Below are 16161 nucleotides of genomic sequence, written 5' to 3'. Positions count from 1 at the left end.
GACACAGTTCTTTATCCACATCGCAGCAGGAGAAGGTCCACACCTTCTCTTGCCCTGGCTGACGACTCAAGCTGCTCTGAGAAAAGCTGCTTCTCTTCTTGGGCTACAGCCAGATGGAAAGTTGCCTGCGACCTCTGGCTTCCTATTGTTCGGGACAGACAAAGTGCTGCGCTATGGAGAGCTCATCAGGCCTGTGAGGAAGAGGTGTCTGATTCGTTTGTTCCAAGGACAGGTTGCTGTCTCTCACCCCCACGTTAATAAGAGGTGGTAAGTGAAGACTTTCCTGGTGTATCTTAACCACTTTCAGTCTTCCGTTAGGAACGTTACTCCATGGTGTGTTGTTATCTTGGTGTTCTTTGTTGACTGAACCAAATTTTGTATACATCTATTTGGATGAGTGTTCTAATGTCTTCATATATCTGCAACAAGATAAACACATTTTCTTTGTTGAATTTCTCCATATATATATATATATATATATATATATATATATATATATATATATATGTATATATACCTTAAGCACGGTGGGTGGCTCTTTGTTAACTGTCTTCTTTTCAAACCTGCATTTATGTTTAGAAACTTCACTGCACATGAATGTACCAGCAGAGCACTGCACAACGGCATCTGTGCAAAGACCTTTGCGTTGTCACTACCACATAAACTTACAATCATTTATAACAAAGCCCAGGGGTGTGCTCTCACACAGCCCTGAGCACGCTTGAGCTAAAACAGCAGCATCCGCATTTTCAGGTATAGGGTATTGCACTGAGATAAGTCCATGTTACACATGGATGCACAAACACGGCAACAAGAACTGTTATATTACTAATGCGCCACATGCAGATACACTGTAACCAAAGTGGTCATACATTTTTCAATAGTAAATACTTGATTTTTTAAAATTTGGATATTATGTCCTTTCCTTCCTTGATGTGCTTCGTTAGTAGTTTAGCAACATAAAGTAGATGTTTAAGACCGTTTGCAGTTAAGGGGAGAGCTGTGTTCGTTACTTTCGTATTGTCTAAGACACCATGACCCAGACAATTTATAAAAGAAAGTGTTTAATTTGGGACCCATGGTTCTAGAGGATAAGAGTCCATAGCCATCATGGCAGAAGGCGTGGCGGCAGGCAGGCATGATACAGGAGCAGTATCCAGGAGATTAGATACTGATGTAAAGCATGAGGCAGACTGAGCTAACTGAAACCTCTTCCAACAAGGTCACACCCCCTAATCCTTCCCAAACAGTTCCACTAACTGGAGATCAAGTATTAAATATATGAGCCTGCAGGGGCCTTTTCCTTTCAACCATCACAGAGACATGGTGAAGAGAGGAGGAGAAGAGCCTGTTTCTAGGATTCCAGATGGAAATTAGTATTTTTATCTCCATCTGAAGACCAGTGTTCTCTTCTTTTCATAAAGTAACATGGAGTTGCTCCCCTCAGACTGAACCCTTCCCAGTCTCATCTTGCACATTCTTCTTCACATTCTTTGCATGTCAAAAGATGCAGGAAAGTGAGGGCAGTACAAACATGTCACCCTTAGCAGAGAATATCAAAGGTTCCTGTTCATAAAACGTTTATAATGATTCATGCATATTCATGTATTCACTCATATGTACTTTACACGGTGTCGCAAACTAGCTCAATTAATTATATGCCAATTGCTTATTTTGATTTCTCCATCTTTTTCTAGAATATTTTCATTTATTCATGACAATTTTGTTTGTGCTTACTGTGTGTCTTATTCATATCCTCAGCCCTCAACCCACCCTCTCTGGGCTTTTCTAACACACTCTCTTATCACTTACACATATTCTTCTCTTTTTTTGGTATAATCCATAGAGTCTAGTTAGTAATGCTGTGTGCATATGCTTGTGGGGCCATCCGTCAGGGTATGAGCGACCCACCAATGGCCACACTTCCAAAAAACATGGCTCTGTCCTCCAGCAGCCACCAATCACCAGTAATTCCTAGGTTCATATCCCTTCTTGCATTCAGGCTGGAATGTCGACTTTGCTCTTGTGCAGCGGCCATGCCATGCCCAGGAGACATCATTACATAGCGCTCCTTCCTGCCTTCTGGTTCTTACATCCTTTCTACCTCACTTCGGTGTTGTTCCCCGAGTCAGTGTCCCATGTGGGTAAAAGAATATAGAGGTATGGAGAGATAAAGGAAAAATTAGGGTATTAAAGAGAGAAGGGGGAGTGGGAGAAAAGTATAAAGAAGGGACCATGAGAGACACAAGTAGAATAAAAGGTTATTTGAAAAACCATGTGGAAACCTACTACCATAGAAGCTTCTAAAATATATACATATATAGAGGGGCTATAAATGAAGTCATAAAGTAACAGGGAAAACAATGCCCCAACTAGGCATCTTATGCTGCAAGTAAAATCGTCAGTGCCAGGAATAGGTTACAGTTTGTTGCTAGTTTGAGTAAGAATGGCCTTCATAGGCTCATATATTTGATAGTTGGTGGAACTGTTTGGAAAAGATTATGAGGTGTGGCCTTGTTGGAGGACATATGTCACTAGGGATAGGCTTTGAGGTTTAAAAGCCCATGCCACTCTGAGTTAGCTCTCATTGACTTGTGCTTATGGATCAAAATGTAAGCTGTCAGCTACTGCTCCAGCACTGTTCAGGCTTTCATTGTCTGTTTCCCAACCATTTGATTCTACAGCCCGGAATCTGAGTGCTAAGGAACCTCCACTAATGGTGCAAGAGTGTTGTTAATGGTGCCATAAACAAAGTCTGGTATTTATGTCTTCCAATATGACATGGTAGTTTTAATAAGAATATCCCCCCCAGGCTTATATATTGCTTGAATGCTTGGTCATCAGAGAATAGCAGAATTAGGAGGTATGGCCTTCTTGGAGGAAGTGTCACTGGGGATGGGTTTGGAGGTTTCAAAAGCCCAAGCCAGGCCAAGTATCTCTATCTTCCTACTGCCTGTGGATCCAGATGTAGAACTCTCAGCCACTTCTCCAGCAACATGTCTGCCTGCATGCCACCATGCTCTCTGCCATGATAATAGGCTAAACCTCTGAGACTGTAAGTTCCAATTAAATGCCTTCTTTTATTTAAGTTCTTGCCTGGTCTTGGTGTCTCTTCACAGCAACAGAACCCTGACTGAGACAGAAGTTGGTAAAGGGAGTAGGGGATTACTGTGACAGACCTGACCCAGCTGCTTCGTGATGGAATGTGGACATTGGGACTTTGGTTAGGAAATAGTTGAATGTGTTAAGATGGGCTTAATGGGCCATCCTAGTAGCAACATGGAAGACGCCGTGCAGAACCAGCTCCAAAGGAGAGAAGCTTGTTGGCAGTCAACAAAGCCGAAAGGAGTTGGGGATCTGAAGAGCACTCAGACATCAGACACAGAGATACAGACTTTGGAGTCTACCTGGCTGAATGTGGTCTTGTTTTGGTGCAGTATTTCCTGACTGTGCTCCCTTTCCTCCCTTTGGAATGACAGTGTATATTCTATGCCATTGTATGTTGGAAGTTCTATATTTTAATTTAAAAATTTTAAAGGGGTTCTGGTTAAGAACGTTCCTTGAGTCTCAGAAGAGACTTCAGACTTTGAAGACTTAGCAGCAGTCTTGACACTGAAAAATTATGGGGACCTTTAAAGTTGGACTGAATGCTTTTTTTTGCATTATGATATGGCTATAAGCATATGGGTCCAAAGAGTAGAATGTGGGAGTTTGAGTAAGAGTGGCCCCCATGGGCTCGTGTATTTGAATGCTTGGTTATCAGGGAATGGCATTATTAGAGAGAGATTAGGAGTGTGTCCTTATCTGAGTAGCTGTGGTCTTGTTTGAGGAAGGTGGTGGGCTTTGAGGTTTCAAAAGCCTATGCCAGGCACAGTGTTTTTCTCTTCCTACTATGTAGTGGGTCTTTCTTTGGATCAGCAGCTTCTGAATAATGACACAGAGACTTTTTATTAAGAACGGAAGCTTGGCCTTAGCTTAGGCTTGTTCCCAGCTAGCTCTTAAAGCTTACATTAACCTGTTTATCTTGTTACATTCTGCCATGTGACTCTACCTCTGCTCAGTACCGCACAGCCTACTTCCTCAATGTCTGGCTGGTGAATCCCCACCTCTCAGATTCTTCCCTTGAGTTCCTCCATCTCCCCAGAAGTCCTGCCTATCCTTTCTTGCCTAGCTATTGGACGTTTAGCTCTTTATTAAACCACCCAGAAGGTGCCTTAGGCAAAGAGGTAAAACAGATGCATCTTTTACAGTGTACAAAAGGATTATCCCACAACACTGCTGCTTGTGGACCCGGATACAGAACTCTCATGCTATGTGCTCCCATGCTCCCTGCCGTGATGATGGGATAAACCTCTGAAACTGTAAGCAAGTCTCAATTAAATTCTTTCTTTTATGAGCGCTTCTACCATCATGGTGACTCTTCATAGCAGTAGAACACTGCCTAAGACACTGTTAGATACATTGTAGCATGTATATATATATATATATATGAAGCCTAATCTTCATAAACAACCCTGGCAGGTAAGCAGCAGAGCAAAGGACACGGAGAAGTCCGGAGTGAACTACCACAGGTCCAGTCACAAAACAAGGACATGCTTTATAGCTTGCTTCTACTACAAATGGTCACCATTTTCAGCCAACCGGGTCAACTTGTGAGTTACGGTTCAGCTAGTCCACAATGTTAAAAACCTGACCTGGTGTCAGATTTATTGCTCTATTCGCTCTATTCGCTCTTTCCTACCATATCTGGAACCTGGCAAAGGGAACTATGAACAGAAAATGTGTTCAGGTATGAAATTAAACATACATATCATATGTATCATATATTAATATATTTACATATCACATTATGATATATTTATATATGATATAAACATCATGTAAGTTATTATATATAATATAGTTATATAATATGTATGTGATATATTTATATATTATATATATTCTGTGAACAAAAAGGAGTGAATTTGTCTATCTTTGGCTTGTTTATTTTGCTTAGTGTCATAATCTGTACTTCCTGCAAATGACATAATTTCATTCTCCTTATAACTGGGTAAAATGACATTATCTTTTACCTGTCCATTTGTTGACCTGTCCTCTCCTCTTTATGGGGTCTTGGGATTTCATCTCCGGAAGGCTCCATAGCTTTCACACCTTTCCTTGTGGAGGCCCAAGAGTCCAGAGAGAGGCCCGTAGTACTCTATGGCGGGCAGGGTTAGTAACTGTGGTAAGAAGGACCCAACAGTCTTGACTGTGGGTTTCTTATACCCTCCACCCACCCTAATGAAGGCAGTCGAGCTTTGTTCTGTATCATCAAAATAATAATAATAATAATAATAATAATAATAATAATAATAATAATAGCAAACCATGATTATTAGTCAAGTCTATCATCCCTCAGAGGAAACCCCTGAGCTCAGGAGAGATTACCAGGTTGGGCCACAGTACACAGAATTCTAGGAGGGAGTAGCGTCCCAGGTGGATTTGTTGACCCCCAGGTGAGTGCTCTTGTCTCTGCAGGGACTCCATGCTAATTTCCCAGGATGTGTGTCTGTGTGTCTGTGTATCATGTGACCTAAGATAAGGGAGCCCTTCTGTGCCGACTGCTGAGTGCCTAGATGGTGTCTCCTCTTGCTTTCCCCTTCCTTGTTTCTGAACAGTCATGGCTCCACACCAGAGGCAGGGCTGCCCTGTGCAAGGTTGGTGGTGCGCCCTGCTAGGATCTTGGCACCCCTCCTGCATTTTATCAGGTCGCCTTTACAGAGAGGCTGACACCCGAGCCCCACCCTCCTTCCTTCTGATTAACAGGGCTGTTTAAAATCTCAGTGAGGAGGGGGTGGTAGAATTGTCTCATTATCTATTGGGTTTTCAGAACGTTGTTTTTCCTCAGAGTTGTAAAGATAGAACGGATGTAGGTCAGCTTGTGTCTGTCTGTCTGTCGGTGGCCTGCAAGTATTAACTCTGTGAGAGCTGGGCTGCTGGTCCACGCTGAGTCCTCCTCGGTGCCACACTCAATGCTTGTTTACACTTCAGAGTGGAAATAAGCCACTGCTTTGGACTCCCCTTTCTTTGACTAACGGGAGTAATCCCTTCTTGAGTCTTGTTTTAATGTGCCCAGTGGGGGAGGGGAGGCAGTAATCTCTGTGGTAGGCAGCCTTCCTGCCTGGAGAGGACAACAAATCCCAGCCTTGGGAGTGGCCGTGACCAGAGATTTCTACAGGTCGTCCACTTGCTCTGGATTTAACCCCAAAGACACTTGCATTTTGGCCGTGACTGCGAGGAGTTCTCTGCTGGACAAGGGAAGGGTCCCTGGAATAGGACCCCTTCCCGGTGCCCCTGCAGGTTAGGTGGCAGCTGAGTTCTTGCTGTGGCAAGTCCTGTGGGTTGCTGTCCGTCAGGGTACATCATCAGGGCAGACTTAGCCACCGAGGCTTGGCCCATGTTTGGAGAATTATTAGTCTGTGCTCTCAAGACTCAGACTCACTTGGTTAGCTGTTTATTATATTAAATATTCTTTTACTTTTCACTCCCTGCTTGGTTCTTGTGGTCTTTGAACAGGAGCTAGAACTCTTTTCAGTAACTTTTAAAGAGGTATTGTCACTAGCCAGAGAGAAGAAATGATCAGATTGCCTGATAGGGAGACATGAATATGAGTTTGTATTTTCTCAGTCCCGAGCCTACAGTCCACTCCCACCTTTAGTCTCTAAATCTATAGCAGCAAATAAAGAGGTAATTTAATACTTTCCTCCAAAATTCTTCTAGGAAAATCCCTTTTGAACTTAACGGATTTTAGTCCAATGAGAAACCCTCTTCCTTTGGACTGAATTTTGCATATTGTCTGTTTCTTACAGAGCTTCCGTATTGTCTCGGGCTCCACTGGAAATGCAGCAAGGATTCCTAGCACATCCCGGTTGCCATAGCAACAGCAGCCTTTCCCATAATGAGCTGCATCATCTGAACTGATGTCACAGCATCATGCAGCAGGTCAAACAAGGCATCTCCTAGTATTGCATCCTACAGATGTGCTGTAAACATCAAAAGAAGACGGCGGGAACAGGAGATGGTGAGTGTTAAATGTCCGAGCCCTAATTACATGGTTGTTTTGTTGGCTGGTTGGCGGCGGCGTCTGCTCAGGCAAAGAGATGGGGGGTGGATGTTGTCTGTTTAAAATGGACCGGAGAAAGAGGGGTTGTTTTGCTTAATTCTGTTTTCAGGCTGCTGTGTTAAGACAAAGGCCTGCAAGCAGCATGTAAGAATCAAAGTGTAAAGATTTCTTACTCTGGCTCTGCCTGTTATATTTAGTGTTCTCATGGAATAATAATAAAAAAAAATAAACGCAGGATAATTTTCTACCGCAAACGCCCATATAAGCTCTTATATGTGTAGTTCATGGTATTGTAGCATTGTAAAGATATGTTTCTTTTTTATGGGGCAGGGCTAATTGGTCCCATTTGCCTCGGTGGTTTATGAAATATTTAGTGACTTGCAGAATGGAATTCAGGATTTACCTCCATTGGGTTTCAGGTTCCTCACAGCGAGGAATGAAGGCTGAATAAGCCTTTGACATAACCCTCAACTGAAAGGCGTTCTCTCGCGTGTTCAAGAAAGAATTTATCAAAAGCATAAAGACTGAAACCAAATGAAATTATTTATGTCCTTTGATTTGTACGGGATGTCTTCATGTCCTCCATAGTTAGGAGGCTGTAGCGGGAGCTGTTTGCAGGCTGGTTTGTCATGGGAGAGGAGCATATCTCTCTGCGGCAGTTATAGTCAAAGATAACCAGGCGAGACACTCTGGAGGGACCAGTGGCTCTGCTGTCTCTTGCTTAACTTTAGAGCCAAGCTGATGTGATGGATAAATGTCAGGGTGTCTTAGTACTTGTTAGGAAGGCAAACCTCCACTCATAACATCACCTCATTCTGAAACTCTGGACAGACAGGCATTGTTTACATTTAATCCAGAGCTTGCCTTTACACCCTTTACACTTCTTCCCCCTCCCCCCTTTTTTTATTTTCTAAAGGAAAGTCCAAGAGGTCAGTAGGGAACGGTGTATTTGCCTTTTGTTTTGGGGAATGAAATGGACTGGATTTCCCTGGTGCGACTGATTGCTGCTGGGGGAGAGAAAGAAGACACATGTCAGCGTAGTTGATCGGTCTGCCTCCTTACAGTTAGGGAGTGGTCCTGGGTGTCAGGGCAGTCCTGCTGATAGTTCCCACTTAGATGATCTTACTGGAAAGGACAGCACCCTCGAGTTCCTTTATGTTTAGCTTAGATTGTTGATGGCGCCTGTAACAGATATATCCTAAGAAGCAGGAACAGCTTGGATTGCTTTATTTTTTTTCCTGTGGAGTTGAGCATATCAGGCCCATTAGGCACTAGCCTGAGCGGGAGAGCTTGGGTTTTAATTAGTTTGTTTACCCCACACCACACGCATGCAGCTCCCGAGTCCTGTAAGGGTACACGGCTGGCAAGCAGCTGACTGGGAGGGAAGAGGTCCACTCAGCCTGGCTTTTCTCTCAAGCACTTAGGAACATGGACGTTCACTGCATGCTTTTTTTTTTTTTTTGAGGCGTAGTGTGAGCTGCAAGCTCTGCTGGGTGTGAGCACAGCCAAGCCAGAAGCTCTAAGGTGAAAGGGAGGAGCAAGATGGCAATGGGGGAAGGGAGAGTGTGCCTGGTGGCTAAGTACAAGTCCGGACCCCCGTGCTCAGCACCCATCACAATCCCTCTGAAGTGTGCCTTTCAATGACAAGGAATGAGAAAAGACTTGTCTGGTAATGTGAATTTCTGGGAGTGATAAAATAGCTCACGGCGGCGCTTTCGTGGGGGCTTCTCTGGCCTTAATTCTTATCTCTTCTTTCTGACACTGCTTTCAGCTGCTTCATCATGGGTGACGCGTACAATTACTGGAAGTCACAGGGACCAGATTCCTTAAGGGCAGTGTCAGAAAAGTGAAGTCACGCTCTTAGGGTGGGGAAGGGCCCTGGCGGGTGTGGGCTGCTGCACAGTTGCTAGTGGAACATCCGCCCAGCGCAGACAAGCCTGTCACCCTCCTCCCAGCCCCCACAGTGTGCAGCAACACTTCCCCAACTTTATGTCTTCATGGTGTTTGCTCCAGGAGAACAAAGCCCTGGTAGCCGGAGCTGTCACCCGGGTGTTCTGTGTCTTAGAGGGCCACAGCCGGGGCTGCACTCTGTTTAGCTGCGTCTTAATTACGAGCTAAGGCTCTTTCAGTTGCTGTCGCTTTAATATATCCCAAGGGGCGGTGTGTGTGTGTGTGTGTGTGTGTGTGTGTGTGTGTGTATGGGGAGAGAAATTGTTCCGTGGCTGGATTTATTGGTGTCTCAGTGAAATTTTCTAGAATCTCAAGTATTTCGTTGTGCATAATAACTGGAATCTTATCAAAATCATGTTGACTGTGTGGCCAAGTTTAGACTGTGCTAAGTCCGATGAGCAGTTAACCCCATCTAGGCTGCCGGTTACGGATTTTGTTCATGAATTACAAAATTATGATGGATTTAATTCTTCCTGAATAACTAGGCCATAGCGGGCCTAATAAAAATAAAAATCGTATTAACAACTATAATATTTATTAAGCTCATTATATCAGTTTTACTGGAGCAAGCTTTCCGTATTAGCTTGTTTAGTCTTAAGATGACTTTATGAGGTAGGAAGGAACAGTCTCATTTTGCAAGCTTGGGCACTGGTGTTCATATTTTACCAAATCAGTTCTTAGGTTAGACAAGTCACCTGCCTTATGAACAACCGGACCATGATTCTAAGCCAGTGCCTCCTGGCTGGAAAGCCTGCGTGCTCGCCACAGTGCTCTAGTCTTACAACGTCTGAACCGCCTTAGTCATTTCTACTTTATTGCTCATCCCCTACCCCTCCTAATTCCGACTGCGAGATCAGATTTTCCAGGCGGAATGCACCTCACGACACTCAGGTCTGTTTAAAGGAGAGCGCGAATCTTGGTCAGGTGTGAGTAATTGCTCTGACCATCGCCGTGTAAGTGATGCAGAACTGATGCTCAGGCCTTGGCCACTACCCTCGTTGGGCATGTCGTTTTAGCTGGAAATGCTACATGGATGGGAGTGAGCGTGGCGGAGTCTCCCTGAAAGTGGGTCTTATCTGAGTCCTTAGCGTTTCAAGTTCATTGTACCCGTCTTAGCTGTTTCTGTAGTGTTCTGCAAATCTCAAGATATTTGCATTTGCTGGCAATGCCAGGCAAATAATAAATGCAAAACTTTTCTCACAGGCTAGAAGGTCTAATATGAATTTACCTCTTGAGTTCATTGGCTGGGTGTATCAGCGGCTGAAACCGAGTGCTGAGGGGTCTGGTACAAGAATCCCAGTCTTGGGCAACATCCTGGAAGCCTCGTGCTTGAGGAGTGCAATGCAGTCTCTGCATCATCTTGCCCATTCCTAGCTATCCACTCCCGGTGTCATTACAGGGCTCTAGGGGCCGTCCTTTGTTTAAGTATAGGCTAATGCACACACTGACAGCGCACTGATATTGATTCTGGAAGGGGGAATACTTAGACATATTATTCCACTGGGTGCATTAGCCTTTTCTAGGTTCTGGGAAGAAGTTAGCCTTTGTCCTGGACTGCTCCAAGGAGGCCCAAGTTTTTTTTTTTTTCTGCGTGAGGGTTGAGAGGTCGATTAGGGAACAGTTGGAGCATCTACATACAGTGTATCCTAGAGGGAGAGGGCAATAAGCTGGTACCATCGCTAGGGTGATTCCTTTTACCTCGATACTGAAAAAAAAAAGATTCTGTTTACTTTGATTCCATGAACTAATATAGAAATCTCTATAACTGTATATCTGTTTATGCCTACATGGGTCATTTATGGAGAGGAACATACTACATTGAATAATAGCCAGTTTTTCCTCCTTGGGATGGATTAGAACCCTGCCATGGGTCAAAAGGCCAACATTGTCATATTGGTATAAGCTACTCTGAGAAACATAATGGCAAAATAATTCAGAAAGTGTATTTCTGTCTCAGCTGACAAAGCTGACTTATGAAAACGAGGAATGTATAAGGCAGATCAGTTAAGCAGAGATGCTAAAGATTCTAGTGCAGCAGTTCTCTCCCTGGCAAACTCCCTTCCTGGGCAGGGTTGTAGGTACAGATAGCGTTCTGGGAAGGCAGACGCCAGTGGAGCTGTGTGCACGCAAGGCTCCAGCCTTGCATGTTTATACTAGCACGCTGTACAAATATCAGTTTAAATGAGAAGGCTTCAAAACAAGTATCTTCATTAATTTCCTTGGAGCTATGCATTTGCGTGAGCATTTCGAGGGCTGCTCTTGTCTGCGTTGCCTTCTCATGTCATTTCATGTCCCAATGCTTCTCCAAAGCAGGGGCTGATTTAGGCTCATGGGCTCGGAGGGTAGAGTCTCCCAGGACAGGGATGTCATGGCACAGGATTGAGTATGTTTATGGTGGCAGCAGCTTGAGCAGGCAGTCCCTCCCCTCTTGGTGGATCAGAAAGGAGAGCGCTGGATTGGAAGCAGAGGCAAGAGTAAGCATCAAAGACATGCCCGTGTCTCCCCTCCCCAAACAGTGACAGCAGTTGGTTGTCAAGTGCTTAAACCAAGAACCTTTGGGAATATTCCAGATTAAAACCATCGCAACATTTATGTGTCCATGTTGGCTTTTCAAAGCAGAAAAACAAAACAAACAAAAACCACTTAAGATTGAGAGCTCTTGCATTTTTGTTGGTAACTGAAAACATTTTTTTTCGTTGGAGTATCACTTTTTATAGGACTTTGGACTTGACTGTTAGGTATTCTAAATTATTAGAACATAAGGTTTCTTCTCCAGAAGCATGTGTCTGTTGGAATCCGAATTCTTGATTTGGGTTAAGACTTGGTGAGGATATAAAAGAGTTTTTTTTTCCCCCTTATATTCCACCAGCTGTACTTTCCTCTGATCCCACCTATAATGCGTGCCCCAGATTCTTGCAGCCGTCTTGCAACGGTACGCTTGAGTCACAATGACAACTAGGGAAAGAATGTCGGACTTTCAGAACAAATTCTCAAACTGCCTGGTGCCTGCCCTGAACCTGGCTTGCAGCTTATGTCATAACCTGTGTGGTTGGAAAAATGCCTACGCGGCTCAATACTTCGCTGTTGTGACCTTGGAACTTAATGACATCTGTCTAGGGAGAAATCTGCATTTTCGTTCTCTGCTATACTCTGTAAAGGCTGCGGTCAGTTCTTTACCGACTCTTTGGTGTGCCTTTCGGTGCTGCTTGAGCCCTGTGGGCGTTTGGGTTTGAGGCTCTCTTCTACCCTAGCTCTGAGACAGTCCAGATATAATTTTAGAACTTTAAAGTTAAGAGACCACTGTTATTAAAATAACTCAGAGCAAAAGACCCCCTCCGTACCTCTTACCCCATAGAAAACTAACAGTGTGCCCAGCGACTCAGTGGCCTTGCTTTTACAGGCAGTCGGGGATGAATTACACCACAGCTGATGTTTGGGAGGCCAGGTTTCTGTGCCACCACCATTGCTTTCAAGGGAGAAATCAAATCCTCTCCGCAAAGCAAGCTAATTAACCATCCTGTTGGCTCAATGTTTACCCCGATTCTCGCACCCTTTGTTTCCTACCTGATCCCGATCCCCACCTTCTTTAATCCTCATTTAACTAATTACACAACATATTTATGCCGGCTGGGAATGGTTTTTACCACCCCCCTCCCTCTCTTTGCCCATCATCTTCGTCCCTCTCCTCAGGAGGCCAGGGACCTATGATTTGAGGTTGTATTACTGCAGGCAGAGTTCATATATTTTTTTAATTAGAAAGGGAATTACAGTCAATATAATGAGCCGTTCTCAGCTCTGCCTTGCTAATGTCCCGCAGTCCAGATCCAGTTACTATTTGTGGTAATGAGACTCTGGTGATTGGCCCTGGGCCTCATGATAGGGAAGCATTCTTACTCATCATGACAACGAGAAAGAGCAGCATGCGTCTGGGAGTTTGTAGCTTTGCATAGTTGTCCTGCAATGCCATAGAGGTAGTACATGAGAGATGGTTCCTAGAGATGTCTCATGAATGATGGTATCTTGAAAAGTGATAACTTTTCTCCTCCTCCTCCTCCTCCTCCTCCTCCTCCTCCTCCTCCTCCTCCTCCTCCTCCTCCTCCTCCTCCTCCTCCTCCTCCTCCTCCTCCTCTTCTTCTTCTTCTTCTTCTTCTTCTTCTTCTTCTTCTTCTTCTTCTTCTGGGGGAGTATATGAATAAATAGAAGCCCGAGGGAGCTCCAAAGGGGATTTTCTGTCTCTTGGAAGGGTAGATTCTCTTCAAGGATTGAGTTCTTGGGAGAACTTCACACCGTAACAGTCTTGATATTTACCATGGTTACCATTGTACAAGCCATAAAAGCAGCTTAGTTCAGATAATTTCACCAGTAGTCAGCAATGAACAAATGCATCAAATGCCCACCCATCTGATAAAGGGGAAAACCCAGGACAACCACAAGGCACACATGTATGTTCCCTGCAGAGCTTGTCCCAGAGTCAGCGCTGTGTCATTGTCTGGGCCGTGCTCGCAGACAGTCCTGACGATGTCTTCCCTTGTTCTGACACCTGAGATGAAGCGGGCACATGCATGATGAAGTGACGCCAGCAGGCTCGTGGCTGCCCGACCATCTTCTCTTATTTTACTTGTTGATGTATACGCCTTTTTAGCAACTCATTGCCTTCCCTCACTGGCTCATGAAAAACCATCATCTAGCGTCCTCTTGGCCTTCTCCGTCCTTGGCGCTCAGTTTCCACTGCACCCACAGGCTTGTCAGGGTTAGGACATTTCCAAGCTGGACCCGGCAAGTCCGATCAGCAGCCTCCAGGCTGTGCCACCCTTAACCCCTTTTTATATCAGCATAGCAATGGTCCTCACAGCACCGACATTGCCACTGCAGCTCCTCGGCTGTGCCCCTTGTGAAATAACCCGCTGGCATTGCACTTTTTATTGTTCAAATACTGCCCTGTCTTCTTGTTTCTGTGAATTGGGAGATTGTCCCTTTAAGAAGAATCTTCATCACTCTGCAGGTGCCCCGTCTACTACCATTACCAGCTATAACAGGAGGGTCATATGTGATAGAAGACTAGCTGTAAAATAAACAGGAGTGTGGCAAGTGTGGTTAATAAAAGTCTGTTGCTGCTGTTTTTATTTAAAGATAAAGATAGGGAAGTAATGATGAGAAGATGGTAGGCATAGCAAGTCACAGAGATGCATATTTCTTCAACACTGGCTTGGAGTGGTAGCTTTACAATTCTAGAAACACCTGCTTCAGGAAGGCGGCTGCTTCAGAAAAGAAAAGTAAGCCAGAAAACAAAGGCAAATAAAAACAACCATAGCAAATTTGTGCTGTTCTCAGAACCAATAAAGGATCAGACTCATACACCGAGACAGGAATTTAGCGGTAAACAAGAGTAATTGGTAATCAGATTTTTTTTTGAAAAGTCTAAACATATTTGAACATGGAATGTAAGCAAGGTTTTGTTGCTGCTGCTGTTTAATATTTGTTGTCCTGGGAATCAAACGTAGGGTTTCACATGTACCAGGGGAGCATTCTACCACTTAGCTATAGCCTCAGTCCCAGTAATTAGAGCTTTAACATACATGTTTTAAATAAAACTGAAAAGGAATGGAGTTGAGAAAGTGAGGACCAAGGAAGCAATACTATAACCATATCCAGAAACCAATACCATAACTATCTCTAGGAAACAATACTACAACCATTTCAAGAAAACAATACTATAACCATTTCAAGAAAACAATACTATAACCATCTCAAGAAAACAACACTACAACCCTCTCAAATAAAGATGAATTTCACCCTGTCAGGTTTTGCTTGGTCATCCTGGCCTCTATGTTTTGGGTTTTGCTTTGTCATCTTGGCCTCTATGTTTTGGTTAATATCATTTTGATTTATTTGTCATGAAGGAGCAAGGAATAGTGTTGGAGCAGCAGCGATGTCTTCTCTATGGGGCTCCAGCAAGGGAGCTAGGGCCCTGTGGCTCATTTGACAGGTACATTGAAGGGGAGGAGAGATGGCTCAGGGGATGGTGGCTCACAGCTACCTGTAACCCAAGTTGCAGGGGATCAAATGCTCCCATGGGCCTCAGAGAGGCCTGAACATACATGGTGCATATAAACTCATGTGGGTGCATACACACACGTAGGAAAAAGACAGAGTGCAAACTGGTACAGCTGCTTTGGATATCAGTATAGCGGTTTCTCAGAAAATTAGGAAACAACCTACCTCAAGACCAAGCCATACCACTTTTGGGTATATACCCAAAGGATGCTCAATCATACCACAAAGACATGTGCTCAACTATGTTCATAGCAGCATTGTTTGTTATAGCCAGAACCTGGAAACAACCTAAATGCCCCTTGACCAAAGAATGGATAAGGAAAATGTGGTACATTTACACAATGGAGTACTACACAGCAGAAAAAAATAATGGCATCTTGGAATTTGTGAGCAAATGGATGGATCTAGAAAACATTATATTGAGTAAGATAACCCAGACCCAGAAAGACAGATATCACATGTACTCACTCATAAGTGGTTTTTAGACATAAGGCAAAGAAAAACCAGCCCACAAATCACAATCCCAGAGAACCTAGACAATGATTACCCTAAGAGAGATATACCTGGATCTAATCTACATGGGAAGTAGAAAAAGACAAGATCTCCTGAGTAAATTGGGAGCATGAAGATCATGGGAGAGGCTAGAAGGGGAGGGAAAGGAAGGAAGAGAAGTGGAGAAAAATACAGAGTTCAATGAAAACAATAATAAAAAAGGATGTGAGGTTGACGGCCGACTCTCAGAAAGGCAGTGACGCTGCCTGACATGGGCTTTAAGCACATTGCCACCTCTGCTGTGGGAAGCTCAGTCATATAAATTACACTCATTAATATTTATATATATAAAGACAGACAGGTCCTGAACGTGTGAACATACATGGTGCACATAAACTCATGCAGGTGCATACACACACGTAGTAAAAAGACATAATGGAGAGACCAACAGACTGGTGCTTGTCTCCTCCGGTCACTCTGAAGTTCCTTTACAAACAGAGTCATTAATTGGCCTTTGTGAACGGTTCACTAAAAGCATGCTTGGTGGTTTGATTGGTGAG

At 44.0% G+C, this 16161-nt stretch overlaps 1 protein-coding gene across 7 annotated transcripts in view; it reads left to right on the top strand.

Annotated features, from left to right (window-relative positions):
* Window positions 1–202: 202 nt before the first annotated feature.
* Akap6 (A-kinase anchoring protein 6) overlaps window positions 203–16161 on the top strand; it is a 385697-nt gene continuing 369738 nt past the window's right edge. For 2 of the 7 annotated variants that reach the window (XM_075948276.1, XM_075948277.1), the window contains exons 1-2: window positions 203–267; window positions 6852–7063. The gene's annotated coding sequence lies outside the window, so the exon portion shown is untranslated. Of the gene's footprint in view, window positions 268–6851; window positions 7125–8756; window positions 8775–16161 lie in introns of those variants that run through there. The other 5 variants (XR_012907746.1, XM_075948273.1, XM_075948278.1 and 2 more) reach the window with 4 other exon arrangements.

Source organism: Microtus pennsylvanicus, chromosome 14 (assembly GCF_037038515.1).
Source record: "Microtus pennsylvanicus isolate mMicPen1 chromosome 14, mMicPen1.hap1, whole genome shotgun sequence".
NCBI classification, from domain to species: Eukaryota; Metazoa; Chordata; class Mammalia; order Rodentia; family Cricetidae; genus Microtus; species Microtus pennsylvanicus.
This window is presented reverse-complemented; position numbering and strand designations above follow the sequence as displayed.